Source organism: Onychostruthus taczanowskii, unplaced genomic scaffold, assembly GCF_017590055.1.
Source record: "Onychostruthus taczanowskii isolate IOZ18803 unplaced genomic scaffold, ASM1759005v1 scaffold30, whole genome shotgun sequence".
NCBI classification, from domain to species: Eukaryota; Metazoa; Chordata; class Aves; order Passeriformes; family Passeridae; genus Onychostruthus; species Onychostruthus taczanowskii.
In genome coordinates this window covers 3,300,605-3,319,344 of record NW_024500350.1, presented here as the reverse complement: position 1 = coordinate 3,319,344, position 18,740 = coordinate 3,300,605, and positions in this window count along the sequence as shown.

Below are 18,740 nucleotides of genomic sequence, written 5' to 3'. Positions count from 1 at the left end.
TCAGGGAAAGAGAAAATATGTGGAACTCAAGTTGTCACATTCTCCATACATTGGTATTGATTTAAAAAAGGATAAAGAAATATAAGGTAAGATTTGAATTTTAGGAGGGAAAAAAAAAAAAAAGCTCATTGTGTTAGGAGCAATGAGGAAACATTGAGAGCCTAATAAGAGTTATGATATCCCTGTACCACAATTTGACAATTCCTATGTAGTGCTTTTTTACTACTGGCCATCTTATTTTTGAAAGCTAAGAAAAATATTTATTTCTTTTTAAATCAAAGCCCTTACATTATTGTACCAATTTAACCAGTTATTTCCTCACAATAGAAGACCATAAACAACAAAGACCAGCCTGGACAGAAAAAATCTCTACATTGATATCACTGCTTTTGAATTTCCCATCTCTTTTGCCTTGTTTAGGCACTTCTACACCCCTTTAGCTTAAAGCAAACCAGAACCAGGATTAATATAATTAATATCTTCATGGTGTTTCCAACTTACTTAATAGTAAGGATTGCTGGAAATGTCAGAAAAACAAATGGCAAATATTTCAGCATATTTACCATAGCTGGTTCAGAAGTGAAATTATGAACAAAAACCCTTTCTTGTCATTCCACCCCCTCAGAACACTGAGAAATAAACAGGTTTTGGTGAAACAGACACAGTAAATAGAAACTTTAAATCAGAAGGTTTCTAAACTTCCTTTAAAACAAAGCATTATTCTACATCATCTGTAATTTCCAGCGTTTACATAATATTGTGAATTAGGACACCATTAACTAGCTGTCCAGTGCAAAATGAATGGTCTGTACAGAAGCATGCTGCTGATTCCAATCCCTTCATTCATATCCACACTAGAAATTTAAGCAAATAACTTCATTTTAAATGGAACTTCATGGCTTTGGCAACTCATTCCAAAAGAAAGCAGACACAAAACAATCACAAGACATTTTTTACCTTCATTCATGTGTAAAGTTGGAGTGAGGAATGCTCTAAAACCACACAACATCTGCATTTCCATAAAGTGATCTTTTTTTGCATGAATATTTGTTAAGCACAGTCCTTGACTATTACCACTTTTAATGACAAGAGATGAGAGGAAGCAGACTGCAGGTGCTGATCTCCAAAAGCAATTAAAGCTACATATTTTGCCTTTCTGGACGTTTCTCATATTACTACAGGAAAGCTCCTCACAAAGGAAGGGGCACAGTGCAGGTCTGAACATCTGTGGGCAGTTCCAATGCACCTACCTATGCACTGCCCTTAATGAGAAGCAGAGCAAAACAGCTCAGACCCAGTTCATTACACCCTCTGGTGCTCATAAATCCTGTATATTTAGAGTTAGGAAGTACACAGATAACAGGGTTAGAAACCTGCATTTTACCAGTATGTCTGGAAGGAAGAACAGTCACTGATATACTCAGTTTGTTTCTAATGGGCCTTGTTGTGGAAAATTAAAACTCCAGCTCTGCAAATCTCACCACTCAGAGCCTTTTCCATTCTATTTTTGGCCTAATTCATTAATGAAATTAGGCTTAAGCAATTACTGTACCTGTGTGTCTATCAATCCTTGTAATAACAACTTGTTGTCTAGCCTTAATAAAGTCAGCACAGGGGCAATAGCCTTTAAGATATTAAATTCTTGCACGTTTATTGGAATAATTGGTAACTCCATCTCAGATAAAACCCGTTCTCCCAGCACAAAATCTTCAAGGTATTGAAGTACAGGAGGTGTAAAAGCAAGAGTTGGTTGGTGGGTGCTGCTACCTTTTATCTGTTCCCAGCAAGCATCTCCTGTGGAAAAGCTGGCTGGATTAGCATGCAGGCAGTGCCATCAGAGCCACACACCGCGCTCACCACGGCTGGCTCAGCAGAGAGAGGCAGAAGGCTCTTCTGTGAGTGCTAGTTCCAGCGAGATTTATTCACAGTGTGCCAAGGGAAACCCAGACCAACAGAGGACTGGCACCTGCTGTGGACAGCTTCAGAATGGGAAGGGAGCGGGGATGGAGCTAAGGGCAGGGCAAAGGGGATTGTCTCGGGGTTTTCTCTCTGGCTCAGAGATCCCAAGGTGTGTTAAAAAGTGTTTTCCCCAGCCCAGCTGTCCGGGAAGAAATCAGACGTCTTCGGCTGTCGTTCCCAAGGTTGTTTATTATTTCTTATCTCAAACATTTTCTGTAGGGTTTTCTCTCTGGCTCAGAGATCCCGAGGTGTGTTAAAAAGTGTTTTACCCAGCCCAGCTGTCCAGGAAGAAATCAGACGTCTTCGGCTGTCGTTCCCAAGGTTGTTTATTATTTCTTATCTCAAACATTTTCTGTCTGGCCTGCCAAGGTCTGTTCTGCAGGTCTGTCCGAGGCACACTCTCTGCCTCCCGGGCTGGTACTGTCTTTTATACTAAAAACTACCTATACTATGTTTACAGTTATGTTCCAATACCTATCACCTGTGTTAGTGACTTTCTACTTTAAACCAATCTGTGAATGCCAACATCATCCTGAATATGGATGCCAGGGAGAAGAAAGAAGAAGGACAGGGCATGCCCAAATCCCTCCATCATGGAACCCCTGACCCCATGTACAGAATTCCAAACCCCCCTCCACCATGCTCCAGAATTTTTCTCTTCACCCTGTGATTGCTACTACTATGCTACTTAAACTTTTGTGACTTGTCATTCTTCATATAACACTGGTAATTTGCTCCATGAGTTGAGATTGAATTCCCAGGTTGTCTTTGGCTTCCTGGCAGGGTCTCCAAGCCCCTGCCAGGCTTTGAGACATCCAGGGCATCCAGAGGGATGTCCTGGGTTCCGACAGATTGGTCTCCAGGGGAGAGGGGGCAGCCACCAAGGGTAACCACCCACTGAGGAAACAGGGAAAGGAGGAACCAGGGGAGGTTGTGAAACAGGGGCAGAGGTCCATGAGGGAGCCTTGTCTGTCCCACAGGAGGAATGAACTCTATGGTGAGTGTTCCCAGGCAATGCCCTTGGGAATTGGCTGGGGGAAGAGTTCATGGGATACTACAAAGAGGGGACATAGTTTTATTTGCTTACCAGCCTACATTTCCCTGTCTGAATACAGTTACTGTTAGTCAAGCTGTCAGTTTGTCACCACTTCATAGATAGACTCTAAAGGCATATAAATCCCAGCCTTTTAACAGTGGCCTTCCCAGGTAAATATCTACCAAGTTTTTGCCTTGATAACCATTAACGGGGGGTTGTGTTTATAGGTTTAATTACAAATTTTTCATATTTTCTAAATCAATCTAACAGAAAAAAACCCCAATATTTAACTTTTAACAAATGTTTTTAGAAAGGGTTCTTTTGGATAGCATTACAGCAAGAAATTACAGATAAAACTGCTTTTGACTTTGTAACTATGTGATGATTTTTAAATAATAAATGTCCAAGGAACACAACTTCCTCCTATGCCAGAATGTTATCAAGCTAAAGATTGGTCCTGCATGAAGAAAATCAAATATTTGGGAAACATACAAACATTTTAGCTAGGGGAAGGTCAGGAATATGCCCCCCTCCACCTCTGTATAAAGATTGGTCCTGCATGCAGAAAAAATCAAATATTTGGGAAACATACAAACATTTTAGCTAGGGGAAGGTCAGGAATATGCCCCCCTCCACCTCTGTATTCTGGTGTTTGTTACATGACCTATTAGTACTTCAAATATTTATCACAGTTACAAGCTGCAAATCCAACTTCAGGCAGCTCTGTGTGGTCTGCTCACTAAAATTGCATAAAATAATTCTGTCAAGAACTAGAATATATTACTGTTCCAAAGAGTACTTGAGAGCAGCAAGTAGTTGTTAAATGCTCCTAAACAAGGAAGCAAGAAGCTGATACACCACGACCAGCAAAAAAAATCATGTATTTCACATCACTGCCTTTTTGCATATCAGGTCTCCATAGTCACCTGTAAATAACAGCTAAAATTGCTGTGACCATTCAGGGCTGCTGGACTCAGGCCAGGCTGCCACGATCCGCTCGGACAAGCGAGGCCCGTGATGGTTCATTGCCGATCTCAGAGTGCTAAAACAACACAGTGGGGATTTCAGCATCAATCCAAACACATGCACCTTTTATTGAATGACCACAGCAGATGTGATAGAAGGGTTAAGAGAGAGAAAAAGAGAGAGAGAGAAAAAGAGAGAGAGAGACTGGTTTCTATGGGAAAACCCCAATGAGAGGCAGCTGCCAAACGTAGAGACTAAGTCCTTTGGTCCAGTTGATGGACTAAGTCCTTTTGCCCAGTCACATCTCAAAGTCCTGGTTAACTCAGGGTTCTCTTAGAGTCCATTGCTGGGGGAGGGGGGAACAGGTCTTGAAGTAAGTCTATTGAAATCACTGAAGGGGAAAAAGGTATTGAAGAGAGGTACAGCTAGTCCATGTTCTCAGCAGGATAAGTCAATGTCAGCAGTGAGTGGGACCCATTGTTTCAGGACTGGTTTCTATGGGAAATCAGTCCGGGTAAAGTGAATACATCTGCAGGCAACACTTAGCAGGCATCCCGCTCCAGCCAGGCCAGCGCCCCGGTATCAGAATTACAGAGATCTCAGCCTCAGTCCTTGGGAGGGGGCTTCAGTCTCCGTCCGTCACGGTGGTAGTGGAGCAGATGAAGGATTTTCCATGGGGGAGCTACCAAAGTTGCCCCAGCAGGTTCATCTGGCCGAGAGGTGGGAAAATTCCTGGGCTGTTGTGGCGAAGCAGGTGCAAGCAGAGAGGGCACATCATCCCTTGGCAGCCCTGCCAGAGCAGTCACTCTGACACAGTGCGAACAATCACTTGGCAGGCCAGAATTTGGTTCAGGGGCCTCAGGATTTTTGGTGTTCTTCCACCACCGGCAGGCCAGAATTCCCATCAGGGTCCTCAGGGTCCCGATTTCTGTCCTTGGGACGGCCATGAGGCCAATAAGGGGAACTTCAGACCATCTTCTTTGACACAGACACAACCTCCCCCAGCATCTCCCCTTAAATCTGCCCCCTCTCTGTCTCAGTGGAGCTGACAATTAATCAGATTTTGGGTAGGGAGCATTTGGCAGATTTGATCTGCTCTGGAACACCAAACAAATTGACTCCATTTTCACAAGATCAGAGGTTTATATGTTGATGGGAGACTTGGGCACCTTGCTGGCATGAAGAAGCAATAAAACATGAATTATTGTTGCAACACATTTTGCTTTAGAACATTAAATGATAGTTTGAGGCTTTGCAAGTTGCAACTCATGAATAGTAAACTGTGATTGATTTGTTTCCCCCACACAACATCAAATAATCATCCTGGTACAAGCCCAGCAAAGGCTGCTTTTAATGGGGTGAAGAACACAGAGATTTCTCATCAAACTGATGCTTTTTCCTTAGTCCTAAAATTAGGAGCCAGACACGGTTAAGGGATAAAAGATTTTTACCTTGGTATTTAATAAGAATCCTTATGGTGCAATATTTTGCCAAGTTGGAGCCCACCAAAATGCACACCCCTGAGAGATTCCATATACTATTTTATAGACTCACAAATTAGCATATCTAACAGATGCCCCAATGAGAGGCTTGAATGAATATTGTGATATTCTCCCATCCCAAAGTATTCCCTCCCGGATGGGCCAAATCACAGTTTACAGGATGTGTACCAGAGGAGCCTCAGTTTCCCAAGATAGCACAGGGCTTTCCAGCCTCCAGCTGTGAGGCCTTCAGGATGTTTGGTCCTCTGGCTTAACAGAATACCAGGAACTATGCTAAGTTATCAGACTTAAGGAATTACAAGTAAGCATGCTAAGAGCACTGAGAATACATAAAAAGGTACATAAAAGAGAAGACAAAAATATCATCTTGGCATCAAACTAACGTGGAATAGGAAATCTGGTATGTTGCTACTAATTAGGCAATAATTATGCAAATATGCTACTAATATGCTACTAATTATGCAATTAACATAATCATCCTTCTTAAATCACTGTGCTTTTACTATGTCTTTACTAGTTTTGGTGTTATATGTCACTTTTGCTCAGATCCTTACAAAGGGATTCCCCCCCTTTTTTTAATCACTGTCTACATCTGCAGTTACAGATTTTATTTGCCATTAAGAAAAGCAAAGCAGCAGAGGATGAAATCTCATGATAAAGCAGGTGATGTTCCCATACACTGCACTGGAGGGCCAAGTCAGGGGAAAGGATAACTAAACATTGGATTCTGCTTGGAATATCCGCAGGAATATCTCTCTGATCTAATCCAGGTGATTTGCTTAAGAAAATACAGGTGATCTGCAGCCCAGAAAAAGTGAAATCCAGATATTTCAAATCCCCTGGCAGTGCATCTCAGGCAATGGGCTCTCTTTCCTTGCCTTTAATACTGCGACAGTTATGAAAAGAAATATATATATCGTTATAGTTATGAAAAGAATAAATTCACAACAAAAATCTCTCACTAGATATAATGATTTCTTTACAAATCTCTTTATATAGAAACTTCATTCTTGAGGAGGCCTGAATTATCAGAAAAACTCCAGTCTATGCGAGGTGACAGCTATCATCCAATCTGCAGGTGAAGTAGTGATTATGAGTTCTTTTATTCTCAGTGACGTGCAGTGAATACATTGATATTTCAGAGTTACAGCTCTCCTGCAGAAGTCCTGTATAGGAGTTTTGAATGCTTAATGAAGAAGCATCATCTTTAAATAGTATCTTCTTTCCCATGCACCTCTCCCACCCCTTCTTCCAACCCCAAAGAAATCAGGATTTCTAAAAGGTTCATTCATGATCATCACCTTCCAAGTCAGGAGGTGTCTTGGTAAAGTGTTAGTTCAGGTAATTTTGTGTTTAAGCAGGTGACCACCTACCTTTAAGCATATGACCCTCATAATGTGAGCTAAATGATAAATGATGTGCTTGATTTCTACACAAATATGAGAGGCAAACAGCTGGACTGTGAGCTTGCCAATTCCTGACAAGCAGGCACCTATTGGCCAGTGAGCTGGGTGGTAACAGCAGCATAGGCTCAAATGCAGAGTCTTTTGAATAGCCTGTAAAAGAGCTGTGCACACCATTAAAACTCTCTCTGCTGCATGAACTCTGATGTTGTGTCGTCTCTCCATCTCCCCTGACCACGACACACAAAGTGCAAAAGTTTATTTTTCATGAATGCAGTGGTGGAAAACACTGAGTACTTTGATGAAATAAAGCTCTACATACAAAGGAATTTAATGCAGAGAATAGGCTTGTGCTTGGTGGCTCCAGTTCAGCCTCACCCAGGAAAAGTTTTATTACCCCTTGGTCTGTGCAAAAGTTTGATTGAAGCTGCACAAGTTATAAAAATACAGCTGAAGAAACACAAACCAAAGTGTTCACAGTTTTCCTAGCAATGAGTTTTGTCATTCCAATGCAAATTTACCACAGTCTGCATTGGGAAAAAGGTATTGGTTTCAGGGCTGGGAGTGACAGCAGAGGAATGCTAAAATGTCCAGTTTTCATCCTCTTTTACAAAGTCTTTGTGCAGCCTCAGGAAATAAGGATAAGTCAAACAAAGATTTGCTCAGCATCTGTTGACAGCTCTAAGTAGTCAGTGCTTTAAAAAAAATCAGATTTTGTCCACAAAGATCTATTTAAGTTCATTAATCTGGTAGTTGTTTTAACCCTCTCTGCCAGGATTTGAGGATAACAAACAGAAATGTCATAAGAAAAAGGAAAAACATCTTTATATAAAATCTTTCCCTCATTTTCAATGTGAAATTATATCAGAAAATACTCAGCATCCACTGCCCCAGGATATAAACAGAGTTTTAATGGATTCATGCAAGAAATTTGTGGAAGTCTATCCCCTGTAAACAGCTCTTCTTCCTGTTCTATCAAAGGCTATTTCAACATCAAGCAGCACCAACCACCTCCCGTGGTGAATCCAATTTTGTATCTGCAATCACTGCTCCCAGATGGTGGATATTATCAGTCAAGAATATGTCTTTAATAACAACTTGTTTGATCTATACAGCCTCTTGCAAGGAGCAGATCCCTCAGGCACAAAGTACTTTTCACCAATATTTCTCAATTATCATAAAAGAGGGCTGCATAACCCCTGTCTTAAAAAGGTTCCTCACAAGTTTAATTTTTAAAAAGTAGAAAACAAAACCAGATGCAGATTAGGGCCAGAATAATTGAATGCCTTCCAAATCTTTTTAGTTAGGGGTGGGCAAATATAAAATCCATAACTACATGGACACTACCTGAGCCACCCAAACTTTTGCCCTTTACTTTTCTAACTGTAGGTTTGTTTCAACTATAGTCAGATAACTGTCATCCAGTAGAGTAACACGGCAACCCACCTGGCAGGGAGAAATGATGAGGAGGACTCCATTTTATCAGAAGGCTAATTAATTACTTTATTATACTATATTATTCTGTATTATATTACATTACATCTAAACTGAATCTGCCAAGCACTCAACTGCACCCCACTGCACACAGCTGACAGTCCCGACACACAGACACAGACAGACAGACAGACAGACACACAATCAAAACACTCACACCAGAATCCAATTGCCAATTCCTTTCAGGTAAACAATCTTCCACAATGCATTCCACTTGTGAAACAGCACAGGCACAGCAAATGAGATAAGAATTGTTTTGGTCGTTCTTTTCTCTGCTTCTCCCAGGTTCAGAGAACGCGAATCCCACAATCCAGTTTACACTTTCTTGTTCAGAGTCAGAGCTTTAAATTCAGCTAAATCTTTAATATATGCATATATATACACACAGAGCATGAGTTTTACACTTGTCACATGAGGTGTGCTATGAATTTCTCCTGTGCACTGGAAAATTTAGGCAACACAAATTCTCCTGAATTGGTGAACCTGGTCAAGAAGATACATGTAATAAAAAGAAGTCAACAGAACTTTGTTAGTTAAGCCCTTTTGAACTTACAGGAGAAAATTTGCTTTCCTTACTTTGTAATTTTTTTTTAATGCATAATTCCATTAAAGTTTTCTTTCAATGTCCCTAGTCTAGAATACACTGCTTCAAGTGGGGAACTGAAATGTATTAAGACCCAATAAATGAAACCAACAGTCACCTCTCTTCAACCCCATCTTCATCAGATGGGAACCACAACTTTTGGAATGTGATCAGGATTTATTAAACAACTTTTACACACCAGCAAGAAAAATAATATCCCCGGTGTTATTTCATGTTCTCTGATTTATTCAATACATAGGCCTTTTAAACACTTTTTTTTAGTATACCATTTAAGAGTAGATTCAGATTCAATCTCTTCAGTATAATGTCTGAGTACGTTTGGAAGAAGCCTGAATTCTGAAAGTCTGTATTTCTATTCAACATATCTTCTGAGCCTTTTTTTCCAGAAATAGGATAGCTTTTCATGTTCCATCAATTCGTGGCACATTGGAGCTATAAGGAGAAGGAGGGCTCCATTCACCACAGTCTATTACACATACAGAAAATAGTCTGTATATTTTTTTAACAGCTCTAAAAACCTCTAAAGAAACTCATAGTTTAAAAATGGATTGGTCCATGTTCTCCAGATTTATGATTCTGTATCAATACAAGTCTTATTCTGGTGGGTTCAGTGTAAGTGAATGGAGCTTCACAGACCAATCTGCACTGCAATACTTAGTGTTTTATTTGTGTATAAACATACATTTTAGATATACATCTTATATAAATATAAACAAAATCAGTCCCCGATTTCACATCAGCATGCTTTGAATTTTAATCAATCCCTTCAGGGCAATTGGAGGTTATGAATAGAGAAGACAAGTTCTGTGCACTCATTTTCAGAGCTATACCCTTATTTAAGCATCCTTTATTTCCTGCCCCTCAATTTGAGTATAAAAACCCTTCTTTGTTTCATGTCAGAGCAAACTCTTGATCAGAAACCAACAACCAGTAAAACATCACAAAAACATTCAACCCCCTCTGAATTATCTATATTAACGTGGATCACATGTCAATACACAGTAATATCTAGAGAAAAACTGACAGTATGCTAAGAATTGAAAGAATTTAAGTTTAAAAAGAAAACCACATCAGAAGCATTGTTCACAGAAAATCAGATGTGTCTGGGTTGTTGATACCAACATAAAAGAATAGGGGTGTGTGGAGTGCAGCAAGAAAGAAATTCTAAGTATCTTCTTAATACCAAGAATTGTCAGCTAAAAGCTTGTAAGTATGATTAGTTTTTTTCTGTTAAAGAGAGCCAAGGTTGTGATTTTGAGTCAGGAATCCTGAAAAGCACTGCTCCTAAGAGCAGAGCTCGATTTCTAGTACATAGTTTGATTTCTAGTATAGGGAGGCTGAAGGGCTTGATCACTTAGAAGGAAGGTCTATTCAAGACATTATATACCTTCTCCATGGAGTCAAACATCAGTGGTTTTTTCTTTCTGAGACCTGGGTGTACACTCAAAGCTCTGTTGTGATGGGTTAGGACAGCATAATGTGTGTTTCAGCATCACTTTTCTGGTAACATGGGATAGCACAGAGCTCAGCTCTGCCTGGACAGTTCCCACATGTCACAGTAAAATCCAGTACTGCTGGCATAGCATGGATGGATTTTGCATCAGTGCCTATAAGTTTGAAGCAGACCAAAAAAGGACTGGATTTTGGGATACAGAGAGCTGCACTAGCAGTTACTTCCCCTGGTTCAAAGGGTCAGCAATTCCTCACCTTTGCCAAAACTTGCAGCTTGTGGAACAAACAGGGAACTTGTGCAGCTCCCCACCACACAGCCCTGCTGATCCTGCCCCCAGGAGGGCAAGAGGGAAGCAAAAACCCACTTAACTGAGGGCTTCCCAACAGCCATGCCACTAGCTAATCCTAATTTCAAATGGTGATGCTATTTATATTCCTAGGAATTTACCAATCTATACGAACCCTTGAAATAATTTTGTGTTTCTATTCCAGAGTTCTAATGAAAGTCCTTTCAGTGAAATGCAGCCAATTCATTTCCCAGTATTATAAAAGCTTGTGAAATGCTCAATTTTCATCATGTGATGATACCTTTTATAAAAGCTTACCAAAACAGCCCCTTAAGAGAAGCTTAAATCTATGCCCAGTAAAAGGGTTTATAATTATTGCTGCACTCATCAAAACAAATCTATTAAGCAAACAAATTACAAACACAGAAGGTTCAGCTCTTATGAAGCTTTTCTTTATGGTTAGCCCAGCAGAATTAGATGTATTACAACTTTTCCAAACTGTGAAGGAGAAATTCCTCTCATGAGTGAAGTCATGCAGACAATTCCCAGCTGGATATTTTTTGGTTTTCATATTGACACTTGTTGCGCTCAGGAGACATTAGCAGCAGAGCAATGATGGAAAAAGAGACCACCCCTGCTAATAGATCCTAACTGCTTTAAAAAAATGGTTACAGCTCATGTGCATATATATACATATATGTGTGTGTGTGCACCAAAATCCTAGGCTGAATATTTGTCTCCAGAAATGTTAATTCCAGAGGATTATTCGTCTGACCAAACCCCAGCAATATGCGTTCGATATGCATCATCCATAAGATAAATATGTGTCCCCTAGAATGTGTATTGCAAGAGATTTTCTTCTAATAAGGTGAATTATTTACCCATTTTGGGAAACTCTCAGCAAGAGCGGCAGCAAGAAAAGAAAAACTACATGAATATGCTAAAAGAATAAGATCAACGATAAAGCAAGAAACCCTCCCATGAACCCTTGGAGCTTAGAAATGTATAAAAAGGTTTGTAAGAGCTGTCTGTTTGTGATGCACAGGAGAGAGGAGCCAAAATGTCTTACCTGTCTCACCCAATGCTGTTAGCCTGGTTCAGCACCGATCTAATCTTTACTTGTAGCCTTTTTACAATTCTATCTTAATTATTGAATAACTTCTCCTTATTACAGCAAAATCTAAGCAGAAAAAAGCTGCAACACCCATTTACTTGTATTCATTGTCACAGGGCAAATTTGACAGTGTTTGAAAAGCTAGTTTTGTGATTTTAAGGCAATCAGTTTCTCAAATGGAAGAATCAATGTCTTCTGAAAGAAAAAGGTTCACTTTTCTTCAGCTTCTCTCTACATATAAATAAAACCACGTTGCAAGAGTGTGGCCCATACCACTAGCCAAGAGGAGCCCACCCACTGCTAGAGGTCATCTCCTAGAGTATAATATTTGTGAAGCAAATCAGATCTTCTACACATTTAATCCCATTGTGTTTCAGTGGAGTGTTGTACCTTCTTTAGCTTCTGACTAAAGCTCTACTCTTGGCACTAATACTTGAGAGCATATTTGTATTTCTAGAACTGAGGCACAGCTGTACCCCATTGGCTCCAGTGAGCACAGTGCACATGAAATTGGAAGCTGTGCTCAGCTGAGCCTCTCATGAGCACAGGTTATGTGATGGACAACAAGAGAAGAAAGTTGAGCCGACACAGAAAAACAGGTGCAGCATCCAATTTGGGGCAATTTTCCTATTTTAAAAAGCTTTTCAAGGGTCCTCAGGATGACTCTCATTGCTATTGCAAACATTAAGTCCTTGTGGTGAAGCAATGAGTTCCAACAGACCTCTCAGACAAAATTTAATGTTTATATTTTAAAGCAACAAGCTGCAGAATAGGTAAAGTCCTTAACTGCACCTGAACAGCAGCTCTGGCAGAATACTGAGAAAACATTTCAAAAGTTTTCAGGGTTGGGTGTGGGGTGGAGAAATGTGATTGCTGATTTGAAAACCCTTTTGTGGTTACATTTATTGCCATTCTTAGTGTAATGTCTAGGCTTGCTCTACTGCATGAGCCTCAGGCCTCTCTCCCCACCAACTTCAAATAGGGAATTTATTACAGAAATGCGTGACTTTTGCCAGAACAAAAAAAAAAAAAAAAAAAAAAAAAAGCAGACTTACACCAGTACTAAATGCAAGCTGCCCTAAATACAGAATAATAAGCAACTATCCCAGTTTGTTGCAGTTGCACAGGTCCCAGGAGGAGGGAAGAGAAGAATCAGACCCCATATTCTTAGAAGGCTGTTTTATTATATTATGATATTATATTAAAAATTATGTATTAGGACTATATTAAACTATAGAAAAAAGGATACATCAGAAGGCTAGAAAAGAATGAATATGAAAACCCATGATGACCAGACACAGGTGGACTGGGATTGGTCATTAAGTCACTGAACACAATTCACATGGAACCAATCAAAGATGCACCTGTTGGGAAACAATGTCCAGACCACACTCCAAAGCAGCCAAACACAGGGAGAAGCGATCAGATAATATTGCTTTTCTTTCCCTCTGAGACTTCTCATCTTCTCAGGAGAAGAATCCCGGGCAAAGAGGATTTTTCAGATAATATCATGGTGACACCAGTTACTGAAAACACCCAACATGATGTATTTGCATTACAAAGCTGCAGATTACTTTCAAATCATCAATGTCACCACATGTGAAAAAAAATCTGATTTTTTGGTGTTTACAACAGGTCCCCTCTGTGTGCATCTGGTGGAACCTTTATTAATGGGAGGTAGGGTGGATTTCAAGTCCATAGATCAAAAAGAAACAGGAATAAACGATGCAGCATGCCAAGGGACAGGCTTCCTTTCAAGGCAGTGACAGCCTGGCTTTGGTACCTTGAAGGGTCAGAGGTAAGGTGAGCCCCTAGCAGCTGGAGAGGACTCCCAGTGCACAGGATGTTTTTAACCTCTGCTCCATGTTTTTAACCTCTGCTCCACGTTTGCAGCAGAGTGAGGCAGGAGGTGATAAAAATGAGTATGTAACAAGTCACTGTGCCTTGATGGCTCAAGACTGGCTTGACACTGCCAGGACAGCCATATCAGCCTGAAATTTTACCAGCTCTATGAGGGATCCCAAACCACATTCCATTCAGTGTCAAAAAGGGAACAGAATAGAGATGGGATCTGGGCAGCAGCTATGCCAGAAGATAAATTGTGTTCTGCATTCAGCTTTAAATGCAAGCTTTTTGCTTCCCTACCTTGGTGACAATTTGGATCCCAAGAAATCAAGAGGATTTAATGCAATGTCTTATTCTTCTAATTCTTTTTAATCAAAGAAATTAAACAAAAGGCTAATTCTTTAAAACTAACCCTTTCATACTTGCTATACACCAACCAAGAGAAAGCTTTTTCTTTCAAGGTCTTCATGTCTGCTATGCCTTGACTCCTGTTCTCCAGGACTAAACTTGAGACATCTATAAAACAAAATGGAGATTCTGGCACTGCTTCTGTTCATACTTAGCTTTACAGAGTTCAGAGGAGCTTTTTATCGAGGAAAAAAAATCAATATGAAGAGCTGACACTGGGGGGTGCTAATGTTTATTATACACTACTATTTCATTGTTAGATTCAACTTTTCCACTAGGCCTAGAGGGGCTTCTTTGCCATCCCATCCCTTCACCTGATCTCTTGGGTTCTGATTTCTCCCTCTAATTCTCTTCACTACACACCTGCCTTGCCCCAAAGCCACCTCTGCCTCCCTACTCCACTGCATGATCTTCTTGTCCACTCTCCACTTACACCTGGACCAGAACATCCAAGTGGTGAGTCAAGAAAAGAAAGCAGCACTAAGCTCCTGGCTGCAGAGAGGAAGAAAAGATCCACATGGGGAACAAAAAGCCAGCAACACCATCAATTGATTATTTTTTCCAGCTATTCATTAAAACATGCATATATGTAGCCTACTAATATCACACTGGCTCCACATATAAGCAGAAAATGTAATTCTTTCTGGCATGAGCTTAAACTTGTGCAGCCTGCATAACCACAGAAATAACAATCCCATGACAACAGTTAAAGGAAAGGATCTAGAAAGCCTCACGTGGTGTTAGACCACAGCACAAGCTCAAACCTGTAGAATACCAGAGGAAGAAGTTGGACTGCCTCCTGATGCTGTTTATTTGTACAATTAATTGCTGTCCCAGCCTCAAAAGGTAATGAGGGTGTTTGCAATCATGGTGCTTGAGAGCAGAAACCCCTCACTCCCTGCTTTGATTCTGGAGGAATGTGCAATTGCCTAAAACATGCCTAGTCCAGTTAATTGCAGCATCTTGATCATGTCCTCACTATCTATCCCACTGTGTCATTCCCCATCCAACAGCAAACTCCACACTCTGCAGGGTGCTTTGAGGTTTAGTAGTGACAGATGTAACTCAGGCTGTTCCCCAAGTTTTAAAAGTCACCCAATAACTCCCCCTTGTCAGTGTATTAGATGGTTGTGCTACCAAACACTCTGAGTTATATCAGGACCCCAGAGTCCTGTGCCTAGAAATCAATCTGGACCCAAATTACTTTCTCATAGCATTATCTTCTCTTATCTTTACCCCCATGAGAGGGGAAAGCACAGCCTGTTGTTCCTGTATTCCTTTGTGCTTTCACAAACTTCTTTTGCAACCTGGCAGGTGGCCCAGGGCAACCACTGGCTATCAGATACACCTTTCACCCCTGGAGAAGGCACCTAGGAAAGGCTGAACCCCATGTCCAGTGGGGCAACAGCCCTGTGGGCCTGATCAGAGCCTTCAAAACAGACAGGCACCAAGAGACATTGCACAGACATGAAGTCTGATGGCTGCAGGCAGGATTTCCAGCCAAGCTCCCCCAAAAGGATGCCCACCCCAGATCAGCATGCTCTGCTCCAGAGGATATCATCCTCTGCAGCCCATCCTCAACTTCCCCTCACTGCTGCAGCCACATGAAGTGGTGCCTGACCTTTGTAGATTAAGAGAAACTGATTCATGTGGAGAGAGAGGTGTTTTAATGTGGTGTTTTAATGCAGTGATCACACTGTGTGGGCTCCTCTTCCCTGCAGAAGAGGCTCACACTAACTGTTGTTTCTGAAATAGCTCCATCAAAATCAGCACACAGTACTGCAGACAACTATGATAACACTTCCATATCCATTCACACAGCAAGAAAAATGGGGAGAAAGGAGAGAAGCTATTTTGCAGGATGTGAAAATGGAGCCTGTAGCACTGACATACTGCAGAACTTGTTATTTTCTCCGTAGAAATATTTCATGTCATGCCTCTGACCCATGAAAATAGTTTAACAGGGAACATTCCAAACCAATTTTTACAGTTATTTTTTTTTCCCCCTCAGGATTGAAATATAAAAGTAACCAGACAATTTCTGCAGCTTCTGGTAAAAGAGATGAAATAAAAAGACCACTACTAAACAGCTTTATAGTAACTACAGTATGCTGGAATCATCATACATATATTAAAATAACATTGCTCCCTTCCACTTGTCACAGCCCTAAAGTGATAAAGATAAACCAGAAAAAGTTATCCCAGCAATTGCCTGGAGCAGTGAACAGCATATTTACATACTGCACTGGGCATTTTGTGGGGTTTAGGGAAGAAACACCATTTAAACAAGCACGTGTACATTTTACATATACATAGCACAGCACCTTTCTCTACCTCCTAGACCATTTATATTTTACTGGGATCTTTGCAGCCCAGAGGAGCTCGCTGCTAATTTAAAAGCTGCATCCTGCAGAGAGAGTGGAAGTTTGCTCTGTGATTGCCATCTTGTGGCCACGGAAACCTATCCTGCTCCCAAACAAATCCGTCATAGAAGTGGTAACATTTTGGCTATTCCTTGAGCTGTAAGGGATAATTTAGAGCTCTGGTTGACAAAAAGACAGGTTGTGGTGTCCTTGTTAACAGCTCAGCCAAACCTCCAGCCCTGTGCACCTAAATATTGGTGGGCAAGGATGAAGGTGAGCAGCTCCCAGGTGCTCCATAGCTTCAGCAGGAGCAGCAGCTGACTCTGCTTTCCCAAGAGCATGGAAACTCTCTCTGGTGGTTGTCATTAATGAGATTGTTAAATCATCATTTGATAACTAATGAAATGCAGCTGAGGTCACACGGCAAGTCATTACAATAAAAGAATTCAGCGATTCTGGCAATAAAATCTTTTGTCCTTATTTGAACCCACCTGAGAAAGTGCACGAATGTTGTTTAAGTGGAATTTACCATATCTTGATTGAACAAACACCAAATACTATTTTTGATGAGTATCTTAAAAAATACGTCTCTTCAAATACATACATTATAGAATATATTGGCTAGGATTCACACACTGCTACACAGCATAAGCACAAAAAAGAATTACTAAAATTACCACCCACAGAGTGTCTTGCCGTGAGCTTAGGGTATTTCATATAGTGAGACAACACAAATCTGAAGGCAAATGAGACTTTTCTGCTATGGTTATAAAGTTTAGCATGCAAAACATCATTTTATCCATGCCAACAACAGAGTATTTTGATCCTTGCTCTCAGACTTATTGTGTAGTTTAGCACATCTCCGGCATGAAATATGAATACACTGTAATTCCAACAACCACAAAACCCAGAGGCAGAAGCTTGGAAGGATTCCCAGCAAGGACTGTAAGGGAGAGAAATTGCCCAAATTCTTGAATGCTCATTAAAGAGACAAATGTAAATCATTCTTAAATTTCCCAAACAGGTTTCAACAGAAAGGTAGCCTTAAGGCTTCCTAAAAAAGAGTTGAAACATTAAACAAAAAAAAACCCCACACAAACTCAACAGCAAATTCTCTCATACAAATTGCCCTCTAAATTGGGCACCATTCTAGATGGTGAAGTTTGCTGGTCCCTTGTGGGAAGAGATGGGATGGAGTTGAGCTGCAGGCTGTGGGATGTGCCTTCAGAAGCACACGGGAACACAAAGGAGCACATGGCAGCACGGAGGGACACATGGGAGCACAAAGGAGCACATGGGAGCACAAAGGAGCACATGGTGGCACAGAGAGGCACATGGCAGCTCAAACGAGCACATGGTGGCACAGAGAGGCACATGGCAGCTCAAACGAGCACATGGTGGCACAGAGAGGCTTGTCTCCACGGGACCCTGGCAGGAGGAGGTGCCATGGGGCAGAGCCCTGTGGGAGAGGAGCCTCATGGAAGCTGACAGATGGGTGAACAGCGCATGATCACCCCACAGAAGGGCATTTAGAATATGAGTTGCTGACGTGGCAACATGAGATAGGTCACGTAGTGAGAATTACCATGTAAGGAAATACTGTGCCTGGAAAAGGTGCATAAACCCAGCTCGTTTCTTTGAATAAACACTTCGGATTCCCTGCCAGTCTGAGTCTGTGTCTTGGTCACTCACAATCCCTTTATTGTGTTCTAGGATTTTCCAAAAGCATCCACCTTACCCACCCACAAGAGATTTTTATTTTAAGAATTCCTGTTTTAACAGGTGCTGGAAGGTGTTATACAGAAACAATAGGGTTTTTAAAAATCATCCTAAGTCCTCATTATATAAACAGGGCCAAATGCAGATAAGAGATACCTCTTATCTTTCTTCTTTGCCTCTCCTGAGATCTGTTCTACCCCAGTTCTTTTGTCCTCTAGAACTTCCAGGTAGGCCAGTTCTTGGAATAAATTACAGCATCCACACATCTAATCCTTTCTTGTCCATAGCATAATACCACAAGATATTTTTTCCCTATTTAATCCCCATTCTGAGATATTCAGCCTCCCCTTTTCCAAAGAACTGACTGGAGAAGCAGAAACATCTGCTAATGGTACCGAACCCTTTCAACCAGGGAATGACATTTGCAGTCTCCCAGCACAGATCAATATGTAAGTGCTTACAGAACAAAACCAGCTTAATTATTCCACCCAAGGCTCACAGATAAAGAACAGTCTCGTTGGTTTAATTATTTGGGGGGGAGACCAGTTCTTTGTTTAAAAAAGAAAAAAGTCCCAACCCCACTACAAC